The following is a 23457-nucleotide window of genomic DNA, read 5'->3' on the forward strand; positions in this document are numbered from 1 at the left end:
AGGGACTGGCGGTCCCCGGGGCTCCGAAGGGGCCATGGGCCCCCGTTTATACATATAGTTAAAGCCCCACTGGGCCCCCATTATGAAAAAAACTTGCCCCCGATATTTGCCCTCCCGGGGGTTAATTAAAAATAAAGCAGTCTTTTTTCCCCCCAAAACGCGTACCATACGCGTAGCACGCGATTTAAAAAAAAATGGGCCTAAAGATCTATGTAGGACCCCCTGAGCAGGTCCAGAGGATCAGGATGTTTCTACCCTGCCCCCTTTCCTTATTTTTCAAGTTTGTTTTACTTTTTTCTTGTGACTCGGTTCTACCGAGGCACAAGATGGCTGCCAACACTTCCTGGTTTGGAGTGTTGACAGACAGTTGACATCCAATCAGCATGCAGCTCGTGCTCCTAATTGTACGGATTTCTATACTCGTACAGTACTTCGTCTCTAGATATCACTATGAATTTACTTTTGATTTTCTCAGGAACTACTGAATGGATTTACACCATTTAACATTGAGCACAATCTGCGAACCAAACTCCACCTCCCTGCCAAATTTGGTGTAATTCCGTTCAGCCATCAGTGATTGTATAAGAGAGTAAGTATGTGTTAGTATATGTTTGAATAAGTAAGGTGTTGTGTGTATAACTGTATAGTTGAGGAAATGGAAGTGTAATTGATTCTTTGCATGACTGACTAGGTGTGTGAGTAACTCCATGGATGAGTGGCAGTGTGTGAGTGTCTGTATAGGTGTATGAGTGCATATGATAGTGTTGGATTGATGAGTGACTGTATGTATGAGTGATTCTATGGGTGAATGAGTGAATGTGTGTGTAGACCTAGGAATCAGTGAGTGCGTGTGTAGTAACTGGTATTGGTGTGCAATGGTTTCAAGAATGGTAGTCTGTATTTAACACTGGTTGTATCAAAGGTTATATTAGAGTGTGAGGAGGTGCATCGTATTATCACATGAATGATATCATCAGTGATGTGATCAGTGATGTCAAATAAGATGTCATCAGTGATGTCATCAGTGATGTCATTTGAGATGTCATCAGTGATGTCACTGACCATGTCATGAATGATGTAATATGTGACATCAGCAGTGGATTGCGGGTGCGCGAAATATAGTTAGTACAACTAACTATATAGGAGCAATTTCAATGGTTTTTTTAAATGCTAATTCCTAACTATATAAGGCCTGAAACATATGGTTTTTTTAAGTGAATATATAAATATATATATATATACACACACAAGGCACAGGATCAGGCAAAAGGGGGCTTAGTGCATAGAACTCTGGCATTTCTTTTATATGGCCCCTTGGCTGATGGTATTTACTCATTTTAAAATGACATGATCAATGTTCTCTGTAGTTGTACTTAAGGAAACAGTAGCAAGGGCAATTTTAGTGCACAAATCAGTGTACGATGGTTAAAGGCCTCTAGAATGGACATCATGTGCAGCGAGATAAATATTTTGTAACTGGTAGAATGTATCAAATTCCCAAGATTAACATGCAGTGAGTGTAGTAAGTGAACAGAAGCCTTTCAGAGGTGTGTTTGAAATAAGGTCTCACACATGGACATTTAAAAAAATAATGGCCCCTTGTGTACAGCATAACTTTTCAAAGAAATTGGAACCCATGAAATACAAGTGTTTCAATTTACTTTTAATGCTTATTTCAGAAAAGTTAGTTCAATAAAACACATTCAACATACACAAAAAACCTGCAAAAGTAAAAGTGAATCTACATTAAAAATTATAATTAACTCACATTTTAACCAAAATTGTTAAAGGCTTCAATCATGGCAACAAAAACTATATTGTATTAACACGAAATTATGTGCCTGTAAAGCCACAAATGACTACAATAACAATAAAGTATAAAACTCCAATATCTACTCTTTACAAATTCTGAGGCACCCTAATGTTGACAAGTCACCTTATAAATCAGCACATTATGGCAAACATAAGCAATTAAACAAATATCTATACTGTGTCTGAACCAGCGGCAGCCAGCACAGGTAAACACGGTAGAGCGGAACAGGGTGGGAGTGTTGAAATAGGTATAATTAAATAAATAAATAACACTGATTCTGTCGTTTGTCGACATCCCCCCTTGCCGCGTCCTCCCCCAACCCACTGGCCACCACACTTACCTGTGCCGGCCACTGTTGGTCTGAACGTACATATTACTTTTTTAGAAACTTATAATCAATGCATCATTACATCCTCCTTATCAAATAGACATATATCATATCATACATAATATGTAAAAAAGTTACACCCAATTTCAAAGCCTCTCTTCAAAATGATAAGCCCCTGTATAATTTAGGCCACTCTTTTAAATTTTAATTTAACTTGAATCTGTTACCAATGGATCTATACATTGGAGCTGTAGCATATTCATATTCAATGCCTTTACATACTTTTATGTCATTCTGACATAAGCGAGTATTTAACATTTTCCATATAGATTTCACCAAGTAACATAACTGTTATGAGTAAAAGGGGTACTTGAAGGGACCTGAAGAACACTCTTTGGACCTCGAAGTAGGGAAAGCAGATAGAGGCAATATTCCCAGCCTTAATTTCATATATAATGCGGGATCACATACCAGAAGTATCCTATCTAAATATACCTCTTTCCCTGCCTTCGTTTTACAATTCAAATAACCCATACCAACCATGATGACTGCATAAACATATCTCTTGCCGGGTGGAGGCAATCAGAGTTTCCCTCCCTGGAAACCCCAATAGGCATTAATTTATGTTGTTTTTTCAATTAGTCTTGATCCCATTCGAGTCTCTTAAGTGTCGAGTCTCCTTCAAGTTCGCCAAGTAAACCTCTCCTGATTTTAGGTATTAAATTTGCCGCTTTCTTTTCTTGGGTCGTGTGTGTGATCAGGTGCTATACTTTTGTAATATATTAATAAATATATTGTATATATATTTATTTGAAATGTAGTGTCGAGACGCCAAACGTTGATTACATACTCCGTCCAACCGCCATTTTAGTAGTTTTCTTCCGTTATTTTTATTATACCTGTTACTTTCATTTTACCCTGCGCATATTTTCTGTGTGATCGATGAGATTTCCTGCCACAGACACCACGGTGTTTGTTCTTGGCCTCCGATCTTATCAGACTTGGTCACAAGTATACCTTTGAAGGATGTAAGCCACAGCCATTACAAAACTTGTTCGTCAACAAAAAAACATTATTAAGGTTATGCGTTTATCATGCGTGGTAAATGCATACTAGTTGTAAAAGCATGTGTGGTAAAGCGATATGCATGGAATGGTTTTGTGGTGACGATCATACATGCTTATGAACCGGGTCTGGGCGTGGTGGAGTCTAGGGCACCAGGCGGAGGGCCACGCAGCTCCACTCCTACAATATAGAAGTAATATAGGATTTTTAAAACTTTAAAAAAAATTATTTCATAATTATCCTAGATTAAGTCTTCTGTTAGTATGTTCATTAAATACATGAATAAATGTTTTTAAACAATTAAAAACATTTGCGTCTTTTTTGTACGGTGCGGCGTACAGGACGTCACAAGGAAGCTTTGATGCGGCACGTAACGTCAAAGCGTATTCGTAGCGTATGCTGAGAATGATTACCAGTACAAACTATGGTGCGATCACTCTCTAACTGTCAAATCAGAGCACAGGGCGCACTATGAGAATGGTTAGAATTGGTCTCTCATTGGAGATCCAATTCAGGTGCGTGGCTTATCCATAGTATCATAACGGTATTTTTTAACCTGTTTAAGTTTAAGGTTTGCATGAAATACTATGCTATAGGCAGATATGGATGTTTAGGCAGCGCTTATCTCCAGGAAGCTTAGTTATTACCATTTACATATAGGTGCCGGAGGGAGGGAACAGAAGTCTATGTGAATGGCGAGGTTTGCACAATAGCACCAGATCACTCCTTAATTTGTAGACATATACAATTGCATAGCTCTTGTAAATAAGATGCGCCTAATTTGGACTGAGTTTTGAAAGGTAGTCGTACACCTGCCATCATAACAACATTCAGTTTACTGGAAACTGGAGTTATTTACTTTGAAATAATGGAGATTGTTGTGCAATGTTAGCAGGCATCGCTTACATGATTACGGTAACTGAGCCTGTGGTTTGAATAAAAAAAAGTTGTGTTAACTCCTCTGCGTGGGAAGCTGGAAGTTTCCATCTGGCTGTCGATTTCGACCTTGGAAGTAGAGTCAACCAAATGAGTCTTATAAGAGCGCTATTGTCTCAAAAAGAGGTCGCTCTTATATCTGCTACAGAAACATTTGTCCTTCATGTAGCAAACACCCGCACAGAAGTGCATGCTTTATTAAATACAGACATGCTCTTAAATTTAGGAGAGTTAATTTAGAGTATCTTTAATGTGTCCTTGACTAGGGGGTCACCTTACTTTTTTAAAGTTAGAAGCAGTGGCTTTGTGACTTCTGTAGAAAATAGATTTGGTGTCTTTTCGGAATTATTCCATTCAATTTTTTCCAGCATCTTTGGTGGATTGCACTTAAAACTCGCATTATTTGCCGGTGTTCTTTTATTAATTTTTTTTACATAAAATATGGATGCACATCTTCCAGCACATGACAATATTTCTCGGCTGTTGCTGCTCCGCAATCAAATGCTTAGTTATTACGGAGCGCTGCCTCTGGCTACATTGAGTGCAGTTTATGGATTATCATTTTGATTTTCCTTTTTCACATGCTTTCAACCGGTAGGCAGACAAAATATCGAAATTAAAATATCGATATACAATAATATCGATGTTTTAATTTCGACAGTACAGAATATCGATGTCCAAAATATCGACAGAGAGAATATCGTTTTTTTAAGGTATGTATGTTACTAATATCGAATTTTACTAATATCGAAAAAAACTTTAGTGTTATGTATTTTATTATGTTGTTTATATGTTTGTTAAACAATTTTTGTAATGTATGTTTGAAAATTTGTAAATTTGTTTACATTTTGCGTTTTAGTATCAGAGCGGGTTGTGGGTTTATAGGGGAATAGGGTGGGAAGTAATTTAATAATAATTAATTAATTAATATATGTTTGTAAATATTTTTAATTAATAATTAATTGGTAATTAATTAATATTAATTAGTTAATTAATTAATATAATTTTGTACATATTTTTAATTAATAATTAATTGGTAATTAATTAATATTAATTAGTAAATTATATTAATTAGAGTAATTTTTTTATCTATAATTTTTTGTTATTGTTAATTAATTAATTGGGAAAAAATAATATTATTTATTAAATGTAATTAATTACAGCTAATGTGCTAATATATTTACTTTATTGTTATTGTTAATTAATAATTAATTGGTACTTAAATAATATTAATTAATTTTGGGTAAAGGAGTATTTTTAGGGTTCAGGGTCAGTTTTCAGTTTTTGGGTAAAGGGGTATTTTTAGGGTTCAGGGTCAGTTTTCAGTTTTTGGGTAAAGGGGTATTTTTAGGGTTCAGGGTCAGTTTTCAGTTTTTGGGTAAAGGGGTATTTTTTGGGTTGAGGGTCAGTTTTCAGTTTTTGGGTAAAGGGGTATTTTTAGGGTTCAGGGTCAGTTTTCAGTTTTTGGGTAAAGGGGTATTTTTAGGGTTCAGGGTCAGTTTTGGGTTTTTGGGTAAAGGGGTATTTTTAGGGTTCAGGGTCAGTTTTCAGTTTTTGGGTAAAGGGGTATTTTTAGGGTTCAGGGTCAGTTTTGGGTTTTTGGGTAAAGGGGTATTTTTAGGGTTCAGGGTCAGTTTTGGGTTTTTGGGGTACAGTCGTACAGGGTAAAAATAAAATAAATTTAAATGAAATCAATTAAATGAAATTAAAAAAAATAAAATTACATTAAATTATTAAGTTTTTAATTTATTTTAAATGTATATGTATTAGTTTTAATTTTTTAATTATGTTTTAATATTTTTATTTAATATTTGTAAAATTATATGTATTTTAAAATTATTTTTACATTATTATTAATACATTTAAAAAACGATATTTTTAATTTCGATATTTTTGTATTACGATATTAATTTTTCGATATTTTTGTACTTACCTTTATGAAGATATGACTCCGATATTTTTGATTTCGATATTTTTGTGTCGATATTTTTGTATGTAGATATTCTGTCTGTCGATATTATGTCAGACATTCCTTTCAACCTGTGTTCCATTGCCTGAGCTGCTATTTCGACTGGGCCCTGGATTTGTGTCTCTGCAGTACGGTGTCTCCCAACGCGGATTATGACCAGCTTATGAGCCCCTTAGTGGTTTTTGATGTGCTCTGTTCTGGCGGCGGGATTATGGCCTTAGGAGCGATACATGGAATAATGGGACGTTGGAATGTTTTTGCAGTGGCGATTGAGTTCTCGGCACGCAGTAACATTGAAGATGACCCGAGTTTTCCTCCGATGGTGATAGAGGATCCGGTCGTTAAGGAACTGTTTGTTCATTCCCACTATTGAATTGGATGGCTGAAATGTTTTCAGATGAGAACAATGACTTCCTGTTGGAGGCTGTTGCTACATACTGTGCTTACACGCTCTTGGATTAAGACTCTTTGATTTTTCTATGTATTCTTTATTATTCAGCTACTGCTTTCTATCAAAGAGCGAATAACTTTTTTTTGGAAATGTGAACTTGACTCTGCTTTTTAGGCTTGGACTCTGCGTTTCTAATTCGCCCACGTTTATATCACGTGCTTCCATCAAGGAAGGGTGCCTTGGGGCTGAGCCTTGCACTCACACCCTGCTAAGTTAGCATGGGTTTATTAGAAGCTTACACGCTATTTTTGCTTTCCTGCTCTGCTTTCCACACGGCACGTACTTGTGATATTGTTTAGAGAAGGCTGAGTATTTTGCTTTATATGGGAATAATTTGGTATACTAGCTTTGTAAACTGCCTCGCTACTTTTTGTGTGTATAGTGAGAGCATGGAACATCAAGGTTATCTTGAATACTGTGTCTGTTATTCAGAATGATCCTCGCCCGTTCGAGCCATAACACATATGCTGCTGTGGCCACCTCTGATACTGGCGCGTTTCATAATGCATTGTGGAGGCAAAGTTACACACAGTTGGAGAACATTTTTATCTTGACAGTTTGTGGAGCACTGAATGTGATCCACTACTGCTGAGTACCAGAGGTATGGGTCTGCCCATGTAATCCTATGAGACTTATGTAGTTATAAACTAATCTGCTAGGTAGGGAGGGTGAAATGTAGGTATATATATTTTTTTTTTACCTTTAGCATTATAGGATGCTTTTCCGTTTGTATTTCATAGAATAGTAACAATGCTGACAACCTTGTTTCTGATAATATGTTTGGTTGTATTATCTAACGTACTGTCCATGGTATTATGGCGTTAGAAATTAACATTTTTAAGTTGCACATGTCTTTATTTACATCTTGTTTTGGACTGGTGTAAGACTATAATGAAAGAGTGCTCTTGTTATCCACTTTACTTCATGTAATCTAAGTCGCATGTTCTGGGTTAACTAGTCATTGGTGTTTTTGCTCTAGGGCGAAGAACCAATGAGTCACTGATTACTAGTCTGGTAGGGGGTTTGTGCAGTAAGGTGGGTTTTGGTACACCGTAATTCACTGAGGTCCAAAGTCTTTATGCACAGTTCTGTGTATGAGCAGAATTCCTAGAATAGTAGTTACAACAAAAAGGCTCGACAAAGGGCTTGCACTTTGAATATGAATATAAAATAAATAATCACAGCTAAGGAATGCAGCAATTAGATGTGTCTATGTGTGGATGATGTGTAGATTGAGTGGAAGATGAAAAATTTGAAAAATAAGAAAGGCTGAAGAGATGCAAACTACCCACTGCATTGTCAGTGAAGTGAATATTTGGATTTCCAGGTCATTACACAGATAGGGTGTTGGATTCTGCAGTGGGAGCAGGAGAAACTAGTACCACATCTAAGGAAGAAAGCTAGTGCATAAAGTACACACAGTTGGGCAGATTTACAAGCTTGTGGGAAAAATGATGCAAAAGTGGCGCAAGGGGCTTGTAAACCTGCCCCAGTGTGTGGTAGAAAAGATGCAAGAAAGGACGGAGGTCTGCAAATTACCCACTGCTATTAACGGGTAGTAGTTACCAAGAAGGCTGAATAAAGGGCCTGCACTTCGAATTTGAATTAAAGAGGAATAATTGATAAGCTCAGCCAAGAATGGTAGCAAGTAGGTGTCTGTATTTGTGGTTGTTGTGTTGATTGAGCGGAAGATGACTAAGGTGAAAAATTAGAGAGATTGCAGAGATGCAAACTTTCCATTTCTTTGTAAAGGAAGTGGGTGTTTAGTTTTCCAGTGCATATATATATATATATTCACTGAAAAAAACATAGGTTTCAGCCACGTTATAGTTAGGAATTAGCATTTAAAAAACCTTTGAAATTTACTGAAAAAAACATAGGTTTCACACATGTTATTGTTAGGAATTAGCTTTTAAAAAACCTTGCAAATTCACTGAAAAAACCATAGGTTTCACACATGTTATAGTTAGCTGGACATTTCACTCATAAAAAACCATTGAAATTCCCCCGTTATAGTTAGTTCAGCTAACTATAACTTGTGCGCCCGCAATGCACTGCTGATGACATCACATACTACATCACTCAAGACATGGTCAGTGACATCACTCATGACATCACTGATGACATCTCAAATGACATCACTGATGACATCATCCTTGTGAAAGAGTGGCACATCTCCTCTTACCCTAATATAACCTTTGATACACACATTCAAAAATAGGAACTAAAATTTTCAAAACAATGGAGATACCAATACTAGTTAGTACAACCTATTCAGTAAGTCCAAAATCTACATACACATCCACTCATTCACCAATAGTTCTATATAGTCACTCATGCATGTACTCACTCCATCACGTCATCAGCCAGGATAAGCTGGAGTCAAGCTATCCTGTCTGATGACGGCTGATAGCCAGAAACCGGTCCTAGGATGTTGATTCCGGTCCAGGAAAGACATGGCTTGGCAGTTCGGGCTGGACTGTTCCCATGAGGCACAGGGTCAAGGCTGATTTGCATATGGCCATGTCTGAACTGGGGTGGTGCGGAGAGCAAAAAAATGATGGATTTAGGCCCAGACCTCTGTACTGGGGTGAATGTATGACATTGTTCTGCATTCTGTCCATCAACTGTTGTTTTTGCATTTGTCACCCCGAGTGGGATGGGTATGCTCAGACGTGAGTTCCATGCTCTCCACACCACTGAAGTCAAGCTATCCTGGCTGTTGACGGCTGATAGCCAGTAACCGGTCCTAGGATGCTTGATTCCGGTCCAGGAAAGACATGGATTGGCAGTTCGGGCTGTACTGTTCCCATGAGGCACAGGGTCAAGGCTGATTTGCATATGGCCATGTCTGAACTGGGGTGTTGTGGTGTGCAAAAAAACTATGGATTTAGGCCCAGATCTCTGTACTGGGGTGGATGTATGACATTGTTCTGCATTCTGTCCATTAACTGTTGTTTTTGCATATGTCACCCCGAGTGGGATGGGTATGCTGGGATGGGTATGCTCAGACGATAGTCCCATGCTCTCCACACCACTGGAGTCAAGCTATCCTGGCTGATGATGGCTGATAGCCAAAAACTGGGCCTAGGATGCTTGATTCCGGTCCAGGAAAGACATGGTTTGGCAGTTCGGGCTGGGCTGTTCCCATGAGGCACAGGGTCAAGGCTGATTTGCATATGGCCATGTCTGAACTAGGGTGGTGCGGAGTGCAAAAAAACAATGGATTTAGGCCCAGATCTCTGTACTGGGGTGAATGTATGACATTGTTCTGCATTTTGTCCATCAACTGTTGTTTTTGCATTTGTCACCCTGAGTGGGATGGGTATGCTCAGACGTAAGTCCCATGCTCTCCACACCACTGGAGTCAAGCTATCCTGGCTGATGACGGCTGATAGCCAGAAACCGGTCCTAGGATTCTTGATTCCGGTCCAGGAAAGACACGGCTTGGCAGTTCGGGCTGGACTGTTCCCATAAGGCAAGGGGTCAAGGCTGATTTGCATATGGCCATGTCTGAACTGGGGTGGTGTGGACTGCAAAAGAACAATGGATTTAGGCCCAGATCTCTGTACTGGGGTGAATGTTTGACATTGTTCTGCATTCTGTCCATCAACTGTTGTTTTTGCATTTGTCACCCCGAGTGGGATGGGTATGCTGGGATGGGTATGCTCAGACGTGAGTCCCATGCTCTCCATACCACGGGAGTCAAGCTATTCTGGCTGATGACGGCTGATAGCCCGAAACCCGTCCTAGGATGCTTGAATGGGGTCCAGGAAAGACATGGCTTGGCAGTTCAGCCTGGACTGTTCCCATGAGGCACAGGGTCAAGGCTGATTTGCATATGGCCATGTCTGAACTGAGGTGGTGCGGAGTGCAAAAAAACGATGGATTAAGGCCCAGATTTATGTACTGGGGTGAATGTATGACATTGTTCTGTATTCTGTCCATCAACTGTTGTTTTTGCATTCGTCACCCAGAGTGGGATGGGTATGATCAGACGTGAGTCCCATGCTCTCCACACCACTGGAGTCAAGCTATCCTGGCTGATAACGGATGATAGCCAGAAACCAGTCCTAGGATTCTTGATTCCGGTCCAGGAAAGACATGGCTTAGCAGTTCGGGTTGGACTGTTCCCATGAGGCACGGGGTCAAGGCTGATTTGCATATAGCCATGTCTGAACTGGGGTGTTGTGGAGTGCAAAAAAACGATGGATTTATGCCCAGATCTCTGTACTGGGGTGAATGTATGACATTGTTTTGCATTCTGTCCATTAACTGTTGTTTTTGCATTTGTCACCCCGAGTGGAATGGGTATGCTGGGATGGGTATGCTCAGATGATAGTCCCATGCTCTCCACACCACTGGAGTCAAGCTTTTCTGGCTGATGATGGCTGATAGCCAGAAACTGGTCCTAGGATGCTTGATTCTGGTCCAGGAAAGACATGGCTTGGCAGTTCGGGCTGGGCTGTTCCCATGAGGCACAGGGTCAAGGCTAATTTGCATATGGCCATGTCTGAACTGGGGAGGTGCGGAGTGCAAAAAAACGATGGATTTAAGCCCAGATTTATGTACTGGGGTGAATGTATGACATTGTTCTGTATTCTGTCCATCAACTGTTGTTTTTGCATTTGTCACCCCGAGTGGGATGGGTATGATCAGACGTGAGTCCCATGCTCTCCACACCACGGGAGTCAAGCTATCCTGGCTGATGACGGATGATAGCCAGAAACCAGTCCTAGGATTCTTGATTCCGGTCCAGGAAAGACATGGCTTGGCAGTTCGGGCTGGACTGTTCCCATGAGGCACGGGGTCAAGGCTGATTTGCATATAGCCATGTCTGAAGTGGGGTGTTGTGGAGTGCAAAAAAACGATGGATTTATGCCCAGATCTCTGTACTGGGGTGAATGTATGACATTGTTCTGCATTCTGTCCATTAACTGTTGTTTTTGCATTTGTCACCCCGAGTGGGATGGGTATGCTCAGACGATAGTCCCATGCTCTCCACACCACTGGAGTCAAGCTTTCCTGGCTGATGATGGCTGATAGCCAGAAACTGGTCCTAGGATGCTTGATTCCGGTCCAGGAAAGACATGGCTTGGCAGTTCGGGCTGGGCTGTTCCCATGAGGCACAGGGTCAAGGCTGATTTGCATATGGCCATGTCTGAACTAGGGTGGTGCGGAGTGCAAAAAAACAATGGATTTAAGCCCAGATCTCTGTACTGGGGTGAATGTATGACATTGTTCTGTATTCTGTCCATCAACTGTTGTTTTTGCATTTGTCACCCCGAGTGGGATGGGTATGCTCAGACGTGAGTTCCATGCTCTCCACACCACTGAAGTCAAGCTATCCTGGCTGTTGACGGCTGATAGCCCGTAACCGGTCCTAGGATGCTTGATTCCGGTCCAGGAAAGACATGGCTTGGCAATTCGGGCTTGGCTGTTCCCATGAGGCACAGGGTCAAGGCTAATTTGCATATGGCCATGTCTGAACTGGGGTGGTGCGGAGTGCAAAAAAACAATGGATTTAAGCCCAGATTTATGTACTGGGGTGAATGTATGACATTGTTCTGTATTCTGTCCATCAACTGTTGTTTTTGCATTTGTCACCCCGAGTGGGATGGGTATGCTCAGACGTGAGTTCCATGCTCTCCACACCACTGAAGTCAAGCTAACCTGGCTGTTGACGGCTGATAGCCAGTAACCGGTCCTAGGATGCTTGATTCCGGTCCAGGAAAGACATGGATTGTCAGTTCGGGCTGGACTGTTCCCATGAGGCACAGGGTCAAGGCTGATTTGCATATGGCCATGTCTGAACTGGGGTGTTGTGGAGTGCAAAAAAACTATGGATTTAGGCCCAGATCTCTGTACTGGGGTGAATGTATGACATTGTTCTGCATTCTGTCCATTAACTGTTGTTTTTGCATATGTCACCCGAGTGGGATGGGTATGCTGGGATGGGTATGCTCAGACGATAGTCCCATGCTCTCCACACCACTGGAGTCAAGCTATCCTGGCTGATGATGGCTGATAGCCAGAAACTGGTCCTAGGATGCTTGATTCCGGTCCAGGAAAGACATGGCTTGGCAGTTCGGGCTGGGCTGTTCCCATGAGGCACAGGGTCAAGGCTGATTTGCATATGGCCATGTCTGAACTAGGGTGGTGCGGAGTGCAAAAAAACAATGGATTTAGGCCCAGATCTCTGTACTGGGGTGAATGTATGACATTGTTCTGCATTTTGTCCATCAACTGTTGTTTTTGCATTTGTCGCCCTGAGTGGGATGGGTATGCTCAGACGTAAGTCCCATGCTCTCCACACCACTGGAGTCAAGCTATCCTGGCTGATGACGGCTGATAGCCAGAAACCGGTCCTAGGATTCTTGATTCCGGTCCAGGAAAGACACGGCTTGGCAGTTCGGGCTGGACTGTTCCCATTAGGCAAGGGGTCAAGGCTGATTTGCATTTGGCCATGTCTGAACTGGGGTGGTGTGGACTGCAAAAGAACAATGGATTTAGGCCCAGATCTCTGTACTGGGGTGAATGTTTGACATTGTTCTGCATTCTGTCCATCAACTGTTGTTTTTGCATTTGTCACCCCGAGTGGGATGGGTATGCTGGGATGGGTTTGCTCAGACGTGAGTCCCATGCTCTCCATACCACGGGAGTCAAGCTATCCTGGCTGATGACGGCTGATAGCCCGAAACCCGTCCTAGGATGCTTGAATGGGGTCCAGGAAAGACATGGCTTGGCAGTTCAGCCTGGACTGCTCCCATGAGGCACAGGGTCAAGGCTGATTTGCATATGGCCATGTCTGAACTGGGGTGGTGCGGAGTGCAAAAAAACGATGGATTTATGCCCAGATTTATGTACTGGGGTGAATGTATGACATTGTTCTGTATTCTGTCCATCAACTGTTGTTTTTGCATTCGTCACCCAGAGTGGGATGGGTATGATCAGACGTGAGTCCCATGCTCTCCACACCACTGGAGTCAAGCTATCCTGGCTGATAACGGATGATAGCCAGAAACCAGTCCTAGGATTCTTGATTCCGGTCCAGGAAAGACATGGCTTAGCAGTTCGGGTTGGACTGTTCCCATGAGGCACGGGGTCAAGGCTGATTTGCATATAGCCATGTCTGAACTGGGGTGTTGTGGAGTGCAAAAAAACGATGGATTTATGCCCAGATCTCTGTACTGGGGTGAATGTATGACATTGTTCTGCATTCTGTCCATTAACTGTTGTTTTTGCATTTGTCACCCCAAGTGGAATGGGTATGCTGGGATGGGTATGCTCAGACGATAGTCCCATGCTCTCCACACCACTGGAGTCAAGCTTTTCTGGCTGATGATGGCTGATAGCCAGAAACTGGTCCTAGGATGCTTGATTCTGGTCCAGGAAAGACATGGCTTGGCAGTTCGGGCAGGGCTGTTCCCATGAGGCACAGGGTCAAGGCTAATTTGCATATGGCCATGTCTGAACTGGGGTGGTGCGGAGTGCAAAAAAACGATGGATTTAAGCCCAGATTTATGTACTGGGGTGAATGTATGACATTGTTCTGTATTCTGTCCATCAACTGTTGTTTTTGCATTTGTCACCCCGAGTGGGATGGGTATGATCAGACGTGAGTCCCATGCTCTCCACACCACGGGAGTCAAGCTATCCTGGCTGATGACGGATGATAGCCAGAAACCAGTCCTAGGATTCTTGATTCCGGTCCAGGAAAGACATGGCTTGGCAGTTCGGGCTGGACTGTTCCCATGAGGCACGGGGTCAAGGCTGATTTGCATATAGCCATGTCTGAAGTGGGGTGTTGTGGAGTGCAAAAAAACGATGGATGTATGCCCAGATCTCTGTACTGGGGTGAATGTATGACATTGTTCTGCATTCTGTCCATTAACTGTTGTTTTTGCATTTGTCACCCCGAGTGGGATGGGTATGCTCAGACGATAGTCCCATGCTCTCCACACCACTGGAGTCAAGCTTTCCTGGCTGATGATGGCTGATAGCCAGAAACTGGTCCTAGGATGCTTGATTCCGGTCCAGGAAAGACATGGCTTGGCAGTTCGGGCTGGGCTGTTCCCATGAGGCACAGGGTCAAGGCTGATTTGCATATGGCCATGTCTGAACTAGGGTGGTGCGGAGTGCTAAAAAACAATGGATTTAAGCCCAGATCTCTGTACTGGGGTGAATGTATGACATTGTTCTGTATTCTGTCCATCAACTGTTGTTTTTGCATTTGTCACCCCGAGTGGGATGGGTATGCTCAGACGTGAGTTCCATGCTCTCCACACCACTGAAGTCAAGCTATCCTGGCTGTTGACGGCTGATAGCCCGTAACCGGTCCTAGGATGCTTGATTCCGGTCCAGGAAAGACATGGCTTGGCAGTTCGGGCTGGGCTGTTCCCATGAGGCACAGGGTCAAGGCTAATTTGCATATGGCCATGTCTGAACTGGGGTGGTGCGGAGTGCAAAAAAACAATGGATTTAAGCCCAGATTTATGTACTAGGGTGAATGTATGACATTGTTCTGTATTCTGTCCATCAACTGTTGTTTTTGCATTTGTCACCCCGAGTGGGATGGGTATGCTCAGACGTGAGTTCCATGCTCTCCACACCACTGAAGTCAAGCTAACCTGGCTGTTGACGGCTGATAGCCAGTAACCGGTCCTAGGATGCTTGATTCCGGTCCAGGAAAGACATGGATTGTCAGTTCGGGCTGGACTGTTCCCATGAGGCACAGGGTCAAGGCTGATTTGCATATGGCCATGTCTGAACTGGGGTGTTGTGGAGTGCAAAAAAACTATGGATTTAGGCCCAGATCTCTGTACTGGGGTGAATGTATGACATTGTTCTGCATTCTGTCCATTAACTGTTGTTTTTGCACATGTCACCCCGAGTGGGATGGGTATGCTGGGATGGGTATGCTCAGACGATAGTCCCATGCTCTCCACACCACTGGAGTCAAGCTATCCTGGCTGATGATGGCTGATAGCCAGAAACTGGTCCTAGGATGCTTGATTCCGGTCCAGGAAAGACATGGTTTGGCAGTTCGGGCTGGGCTGTTCCCATGAGGCACAGGGTCAAGGCTGATTTGCATATGGCCATGTCTGAACTAGGGTGGTGCGGAGTGCAAAAAAACAATGGATTTAGGCCCAGATCTCTGTACTGGGGTGAATGTATGACATTGTTCTGCATTTTGTCCATCAACTGTTGTTTTTGCATTTGTCACCCTGAGTGGGATGGGTATGCTCAGACGTAAGTCCCATGCTCTCCACACCACTGGAGTCAAGCTATCCTGGCTGATGACGGCTGATAGCCAGAAACCGGTCCTAGGATTCTTGATTCCGGTCCAGGAAAGACACGGCTTGGCAGTTCGGGCTGGACTGTTCCCATTAGGCAAGGGGTCAAGGCTGATTTGCATATGGCCATGTCTGAACTGGGGTGGTGTGGACTGCAAAAGAACAATGGATTTAGGCCCAGATCTCTGTACTGGGGTGAATGTTTGACATTGTTCTGCATTCTGTCCATCAACTGTTGTTTTTGCATTTGTCACCCCGAGTGGGATGGGTATGCTGGGATGGGTATGCTCAGACGTGAGTCCCGTGCTCTCCATACCACGGGAGTCAAGCTATCCTGGCTGATGACGGCTGATAGCCCGAAACCCGTCCTAGGATGCTTGAATGGGGTCCAGGAAAGACATGGCTTGGCAGTTCAGCCTGGACTGCTCCCATGAGGCACAGGGTCAAGGCTGATTTGCATATGGCCATGTCTGAACTGGGGTGGTGCGGAGTGCAAAAAAACGATGGATTTAGGCCCAGATTTATGTACTGGGGTGAATGTATGACATTGTTCTGTATTCTGTCCATCAAATGTTGTTTTTGCATTTGTCACCCAGAGTGGGATGGGTATGATCAGACGTGAGTCCCATGCTCTCCACACTACTGGAGTCAAGCTATCCTGGCTGATAACGGATGATAGCCAGAAACCAGTCCTAGGATTCTTGATTCCGGTCCAGGAAAGACATGGCTTAGCAGTTCGGGCTGGACTGTTCCCATGAGGCACGGGGTCAAGGCTGATTTGCATATAGCCATGTCTGAACTGGGGTGTTGTGGAGTGCAAAAAAACGATGGATTTATGCCCAGATATCTGTACTGGGGTGAATGTATGACATTGTTCTGCATTCTGTCCATTAACTGTTGTTTTTGCATTTGTCACCCCGAGTGGGATGGGTATGCTGGGATGGGTATGCTCAGACGATAGTCCCATGCTCTCCACACCACTGGAGTCAAGCTTTTCTGGCTGATGATGGCTGATAGCCAGAAACTGGTCCTAGGATGCTTGATTCTGGTCCAGGAAAGACATGGCTTGGCAGTTCGGGCTGGCTGTTCCCATGAGGCACAGGGTCAAGGCTAATTTGCATATGGCCATGTCTGAACTGGGGTGGTGCGGAGTGCAAAAAAACGATGGATTTAAGCCCAGATTTATGTACTGGGGTGAATGTATGACATTGTTCTGTATTCTGTCCATCAACTGTTGTTTTTGCATTTGTCACCCCGAGTGGGATGGGTATGATCAGACGTGAGTCCCATGCTCTCCACACCACTGGAGTCAAGCTATCCTGGCTGATGACTGAGGATAGCCAGAAACCAGTCCTAGGATTCTTGATTCCGGTCCAGGAAAGACATGGCTTGGCAGTTCGGGCTGGACTGTTCCCATGAGGCACGGGGTCAAGGCTGATTTGCATATAGCCATGTCTGAAGTGGGGTGTTGTGGAGTGCAAAAAAACGATGGATTTATGCCCAGATCTCTGTAATTGGGTGAATGTATGACATTGTTCTGCATTCTGTCCATTAACTGTTGTTTTTGCATTTGTCACCCCGAGTGGGATGGGTATGCTCAGACGATAGTCCCATGCTCTCCACACCACTGGAGTCAAGCTTTCCTGGCTGATGATGGCTGATAGCCAGAAACTGGTCCTAGGATGCTTGATTCCGGTCCAGGAAAGACATGGCTTGGCAGTTCGGGCGGGGCTGTTCCCATGAGGCACAGGGTCAAGGCTGATTTGCATAAGGCCATGTCTGAACTGGGGTGGTGCGGAGTGCAAAAAAATGATGGATTTAAGCCCAGTTCTCTGTACTGGTATGCATGTATGACATTGATCTGCATTCTGTCCATCAACTGTTGTTTTTGCATTTGTCAGCCCGAGTTGGATGGGTATGCTCGGACGTGAGTCCCATGCTCTCCACACCACTGGAGTCAAGCTATCCTGGCTGATGATGGCTGATAGCCAGAAACCGGTCCTAGGATGCTTGAATCCGGTCCAGGAAAGACATGGCTTGACAGTTCTGCCTGGACTGTTCCCATGAGGCACAGGGTCAAGGCTGATTTGCATATGGCCATGTCTGAACTGGGGTGGTGCGGAGTGCAAAAAAACTATGGATTTAGGCCCGGATCTCTGTACTGGGGTGAATGTATGACATTGTTCTACATTCTGTCAATCAACTGTTGTTTTTGCATTTGCAACCCCGAGTGGGATCGGTATGCTCAGACGTGAGTCCCATGCTCTCCACACCACTGGAGTCAAGCTATCCTGGCTGATGACGGCTGATAGCCAGAAATCGGTCCTAGGATTCTTGATTCCGGTCCAGGAAAGACATGGCTTGGCAGTTCGGGCTGGACTGTTCCCATAAGGCACAGGGTCAAGGCTGATTTACATATGGCCATGTCTGAACTAGGGTGGTGTGGAGTGCAAAAAAACAATGGATTTAGGCCCAGATCTCTGTACTGGGGTGGATGTATGACATTGTTCTACATTCTGTCCATTAACAGTTGTTTTTTCATTTGTCACCCCGAGTGGGATGGGTATGCTGGGATGGGTATGCTCAGACTTGAGTCCCATGCTCTCCACACCACGGGAGTCGAGCTATCCTGGCTGATGACGGCTGATAGCCAGAAACCGGTCCTAGGATGCTTGAATCCGGTCCAGGAAAGACATGGCTTGACAGTTCTGCCTGGACTGTTCCCATGAGGCACAGGGTCAAGGCTGATTTGCATATGGCCATGTCTGAACTGGGGTGGTGCGGAGTGCAAAAAAACTATGGATTTAGGCCCGGATCTCTGTACTGGGGTGAATGTATGACATTGTTCTACATTCTGTCCATCAACTGTTGATTTTGCATTTGTAACCCCGAGTGGGATCGGTATGCTCAGATGTGAGTCCCATGCTCTCCACACCACTGGAGTCAAGCTATCCTGGCTGATGACGGCTGATAGCCAGTAACCGGTCCTAGGATGCTTGATTCCGGTCCAGGAAAGACATGGCTTGGCAGTTCAGGCTGGACTGTTCCCATGAGGCACAGGGTGAAGGCTGATTTGCATATGGCCATGTATGAACTGTGGTGTTGTGGAGTGCAAAAAAACAATGGATTTAGGCCCAGATCTCTGTACTGGGGTGAATGTATGACATTGTTCTACAGTCTGTCCATCAACTGTTGTTTTTGCATTTGTCACCCCGAGTGTGATGGGTATGCTCGGATGGGTATGCTCAGACGTGAGTCCCATGCTCTCCACACCACTGGAGTCAAGCTATCCTGGCTGATGACGGCTGATAGCCAGAAACTGGTCTTAGGATGCTTGATACTGGTCCAGGAAAGACATGGCTTGGCAGTTCGGGCTGGACTGTTACCATGAGGCACGGGGTCAAGGCTGATTTGCATATGGCCATATCTGATCTGGGGTGTTGTGGAGTGCAAAAAAAACAATGGATTTATGTCCAGATCTCTGTACTGGGGTGAATGTATGACATTGTTCTGCATTCTGTCCATTAACTGTTGTTCTTGCATTTGTCAACCCAAGTGGGATGGGTATGTTGGGATGGGTATGCTCAGACGTGATTCCCATGCTCTCCACACCACTGGAGTCAAGCTATCCTGGCTGATGATTTCTGATAGCCAGACACCGGTCCTAGGATGCTTGATTCCGGTCCCGGAAAGACATGGCTTGGCAGTTCGTGCTGGGATGTTCCCATACAGCACAGGGTCAAGGCTGATTTGCATATGGCCATGTCTGAACTGGGGTGGTGTGGAGTGCAAAAAAACCATGGATTTAAGCCCAGATCTCTGTACTGGGGTGAATGTATGACATTGTTCTGCTTTCTGTCCATCAACTGTTGTTTTTGCATTTGTCACCCCGAGTGGGATGGGTATGCTCAGACGTGAGTCCCATGCTCTCCACACCACTGGAGTCAAGCTATCCTGGCTGATGACGGCTGATAGCCCGAAACCGGTCCTAGGATGCTTGAATGGGGTCCAGGAAAGACATGGCTTGGCAGTTCAGCCTGGACTGTTCCCATGAGGCACAGGGTCAAGGCTGATTTGCATATGGCCATGTCTGAACTGGGGTGGTGCGGAGTGCAAACAAACGATGGATTTAGGCCCAGATTTATGTACTGGGGTGAATGTATGACATTGTTCTGTATTCTGTCCATCAACTGTTGTTTTTGCATTTGTCACCCAGAGTGGGATGGGTATGATCAGAAGTGAGTCCCATGCTCTCCACACCACTGGAGTCAAGCTATCCTGGCTGATAACGGATGATAGCCAGAAACCAGTCCTAGGATTCTTGATTCCGGTCCAGGAAAGACATGGCTTAGCAGTTCGGGCTGGACTGTTCCCATGACGCACTGGGTCAAGGCTGATTTGCATATAGCCATGTCTGAACTGGGGTGTTGTGGAGTGCAAAAAAACGATGGATTTATGCCCAGATCTCTGTACTGGGGTAAATGTATGACATTGTTCTGCATTCTGTCCATTAACTGTTGTTTTTGCATTTGTCACCCCGAGTGGGATGGGTATGCTGGGATGGGTATGCTCAGACGATAGTCCCATGCTCTCCACACCACTGGAGTCAAGCTTTTCTGGCTGATGATGGCTGATAGCCAGAAACTGGTCCTAGGATGCTTGATTCTGGTCCAGGAAAGACATGGCTTGGCAGTTCGGGCTGGGCTGTTCCCATGAGGCACAGGGTCAAGGCTAATTTGCATATGGCCATGTCTGAACTGGGGTGGTGCGGAGTGCAAAAAAACGATGGATTTAAGCCCAGATTTATGTACTGGGGTGAATGTATGACATTGTTCTGTATTCTGTCCATCAACTGTTGTTTTTGCATTTGTCACCCCGAGTGGGATGGGTATGATCAGACGTGAGTCCCATGCTCTCCACACCACTGGTGTCAAGCTATCCTGGCTGATGACGGATGATAGCCAGAAACCAGTCCTAGGATTCTTGATTCCGGTCCAGGAAAGACATGGCTTGGCAGTTCGGGCTGGACTGTTCCCATGAGGCACGGGGTCTAGGCTGATTTGCATATAGCCATGTCTGAAGTGGGGTGTTGTGGAGTGCAAAAAAACGATGGATTTATGCCCAGATCTCTGTACTGGGGTGAATGTATGACATTATTCTGCATTCTGTCCATTAACTGTTGTTTTTGCATTTGTCACCCCGAGTGGGATGGGTATGCTCAGACGATAGTCCCATGCTCTCCACACCACTGGAGTCAAGCTTTCCTGGCTGATGATGGCTGATAGCCAGAAACTGGTCCTAGGATGCTTGATTCCGGTCCAGGAAAGACATGGCTTGGCAGTTCGGGCTCGGCTGTTCCCATGAGGCACAGGGTCAAGGCTGATTTGCATATGGCCATGTCTGAACTAGAGTGGTGCGGAGTGCAAAAAAACAATGGATTTAAGCCCAGATCTCTGTACTGGGGTGAATGTATGACATTGTTCTGCATTCCGTCCATCAACTGTTGTTTTTGCATTTGTCACCCTGAATGGGATGGGTATGCTCAGACGTAAGTCCCATGCTCTCCACACCACTGGAGTCAAACTATCCTGGCTGATGACGGCTGATAGCCAGAAACCGGTCCTAGGATTCTTGATTCCGGTCCAGGAAAGCCATGGCTTGGCAGTTCAGGCTGGACTGTTCCCATTAGGCACGGGGCCAAGGCTGATTTGCATATGGCCATATCTGAACTGGAGTGGTGTGGACTGCAAAAGAACGATGGATTTAGGCCCAGATCTCTGTACTGGGGTGAATGTTTGACATTGTTCTGCATTCTGTGCATCATCTGATGTTTTTGCATTTGTCACCCAGAGTGGGATGGGTATGCTGGGATGGGTATGCTCAGACATGAGTCCCATGCTCTCCATACCACGGGAGTCAAGCTATCCTGGCTGATGACGGCTGATAGCCAGAAACCGGTCCTAGGATGCTTGAATGCGGTCCAGGAAAGACATGGTTGGCAGTTCGGGCTGGACCGTTCCCATGAGGCACGGTGTCAAGGCTGATTCGCATATAGCCATGTCTGAACTGGGGTGTTGTGGAGTGCAAAAAAACGATTGATTTATGTCCAGATCTCTGTACTGGGGTGAATGTATGACATTGTTCTGCATTCTGTCCATTAACTGTTGTTTTTGCATTTGTCACCCCGAGTGGGATGGGTATGCTGGGATGGGTATGCTCAGACGATAGTCCCATGCTCTCCACACCACTGGAGTCAAGCTTTCCTGGCTGATGATGGCTGATAGCCAGAAACTGGTCCTAGGATGCTTGATTCTGGTCCAGGAAAGACATGGCTTGGCAGTTCGGGCTGGGCTGTTCCCATGAGGTCCAAGGTCAAGGCTGATTTGCATATGGCCATGTCTGAACTGGGGTGGTGCGGAGTGCATAAAAACGATGGATTTAGGCCCAGATTTATGTACTGGGGTGAATGTATGACATTGTTCTGTATTCTGTCCATCAACTGTTGTTTTTGCATTTGTCCCCCCGAGTGGGATGGGTATGATCAGACGTGAGTCCCATGCTCTCCACACCACTGGAGTCAAGCTATCCTGGCTGATGACGGATGATAGCCAGAAACCAGTCCTAGGATTCTTGATTCCGGTCCAGGAAAGACATGGCTTGGCAGTTCGGGCTGGACTGTTCCCATGAGGCACGGGTCAAGGCTGATTTGCATATAGCCATGTCTGAAGTGGGGTGTTGTGGAGTGCAAAAAAACGAGGGATTTATGCCCAGATCTCTGTACTGGGGTGAATGTATGACATTGTTCTGCATTCTGTCCATTAACTGTTGTTTTTGCATTTGTCACCCCGAGTGGGATGGGTATGCTGGGATGGGTATGCTCAGACGATAGTCCCATGCTCTCCACACCACTGGAGTCAAGCTTTCCTGGCTGATGATGGCTGATAGCCAGAAACTGGTCCTAGGATGCTTGATTCCGGTCCAGGAAAGACATGGCTTGGCAGTTCGGGCTGGGCTATTCCCATGAGGCACAGGGTCAAGGCTGATTTGCATATGGCCATGTCTGAACTAGGGTGGTGCGGAGTGCAAAAAAACAATGGATTTAAGCCCAGATCTCTGTACTGGGGTGAATGTATGACATTGTTCTGCATTCTGTCCATCAACTGTTGTTTTTGCATTTGTCACCCTGAATGGGATGGGTATGCTCAGACGTAAGTCCCATGCTCTCCACACCACTGGAGTCAAGCTATCCTGGCTGATGACGGCTGATAGCCAGAAACCGGTCCTAGGATTCTTGATTACGGTCCAGGAATTACATGGCTTGGCAGTTCAGCCTGGACTGTTCCCATGAGGCACAGGGTCAAGGCTGATTTGCATATGGCCATGTCTGAACTGGGGTGGTGCGGACTGCAAAAAAACGATGGATTTAGACCCGGATCTCTGTACTGGGGTGAATGTATGACATTGTTCTGTATTCTGTCCATCAACTGTTGTTTTTGCATTTGTCACCCCGAGTGGGATCGGTATGCTCAGATGTGAGTCCCATGCTCTCCACACCACTGGAGTCAAGCCATCCTGGCTGAAGACGGCTGATAGCCAGAA

Source organism: Lissotriton vulgaris, unplaced genomic scaffold, assembly GCF_964263255.1.
Source record: "Lissotriton vulgaris unplaced genomic scaffold, aLisVul1.2 SCAFFOLD_4765, whole genome shotgun sequence".
Classification (NCBI taxonomy): domain Eukaryota; kingdom Metazoa; phylum Chordata; class Amphibia; order Caudata; family Salamandridae; genus Lissotriton; species Lissotriton vulgaris.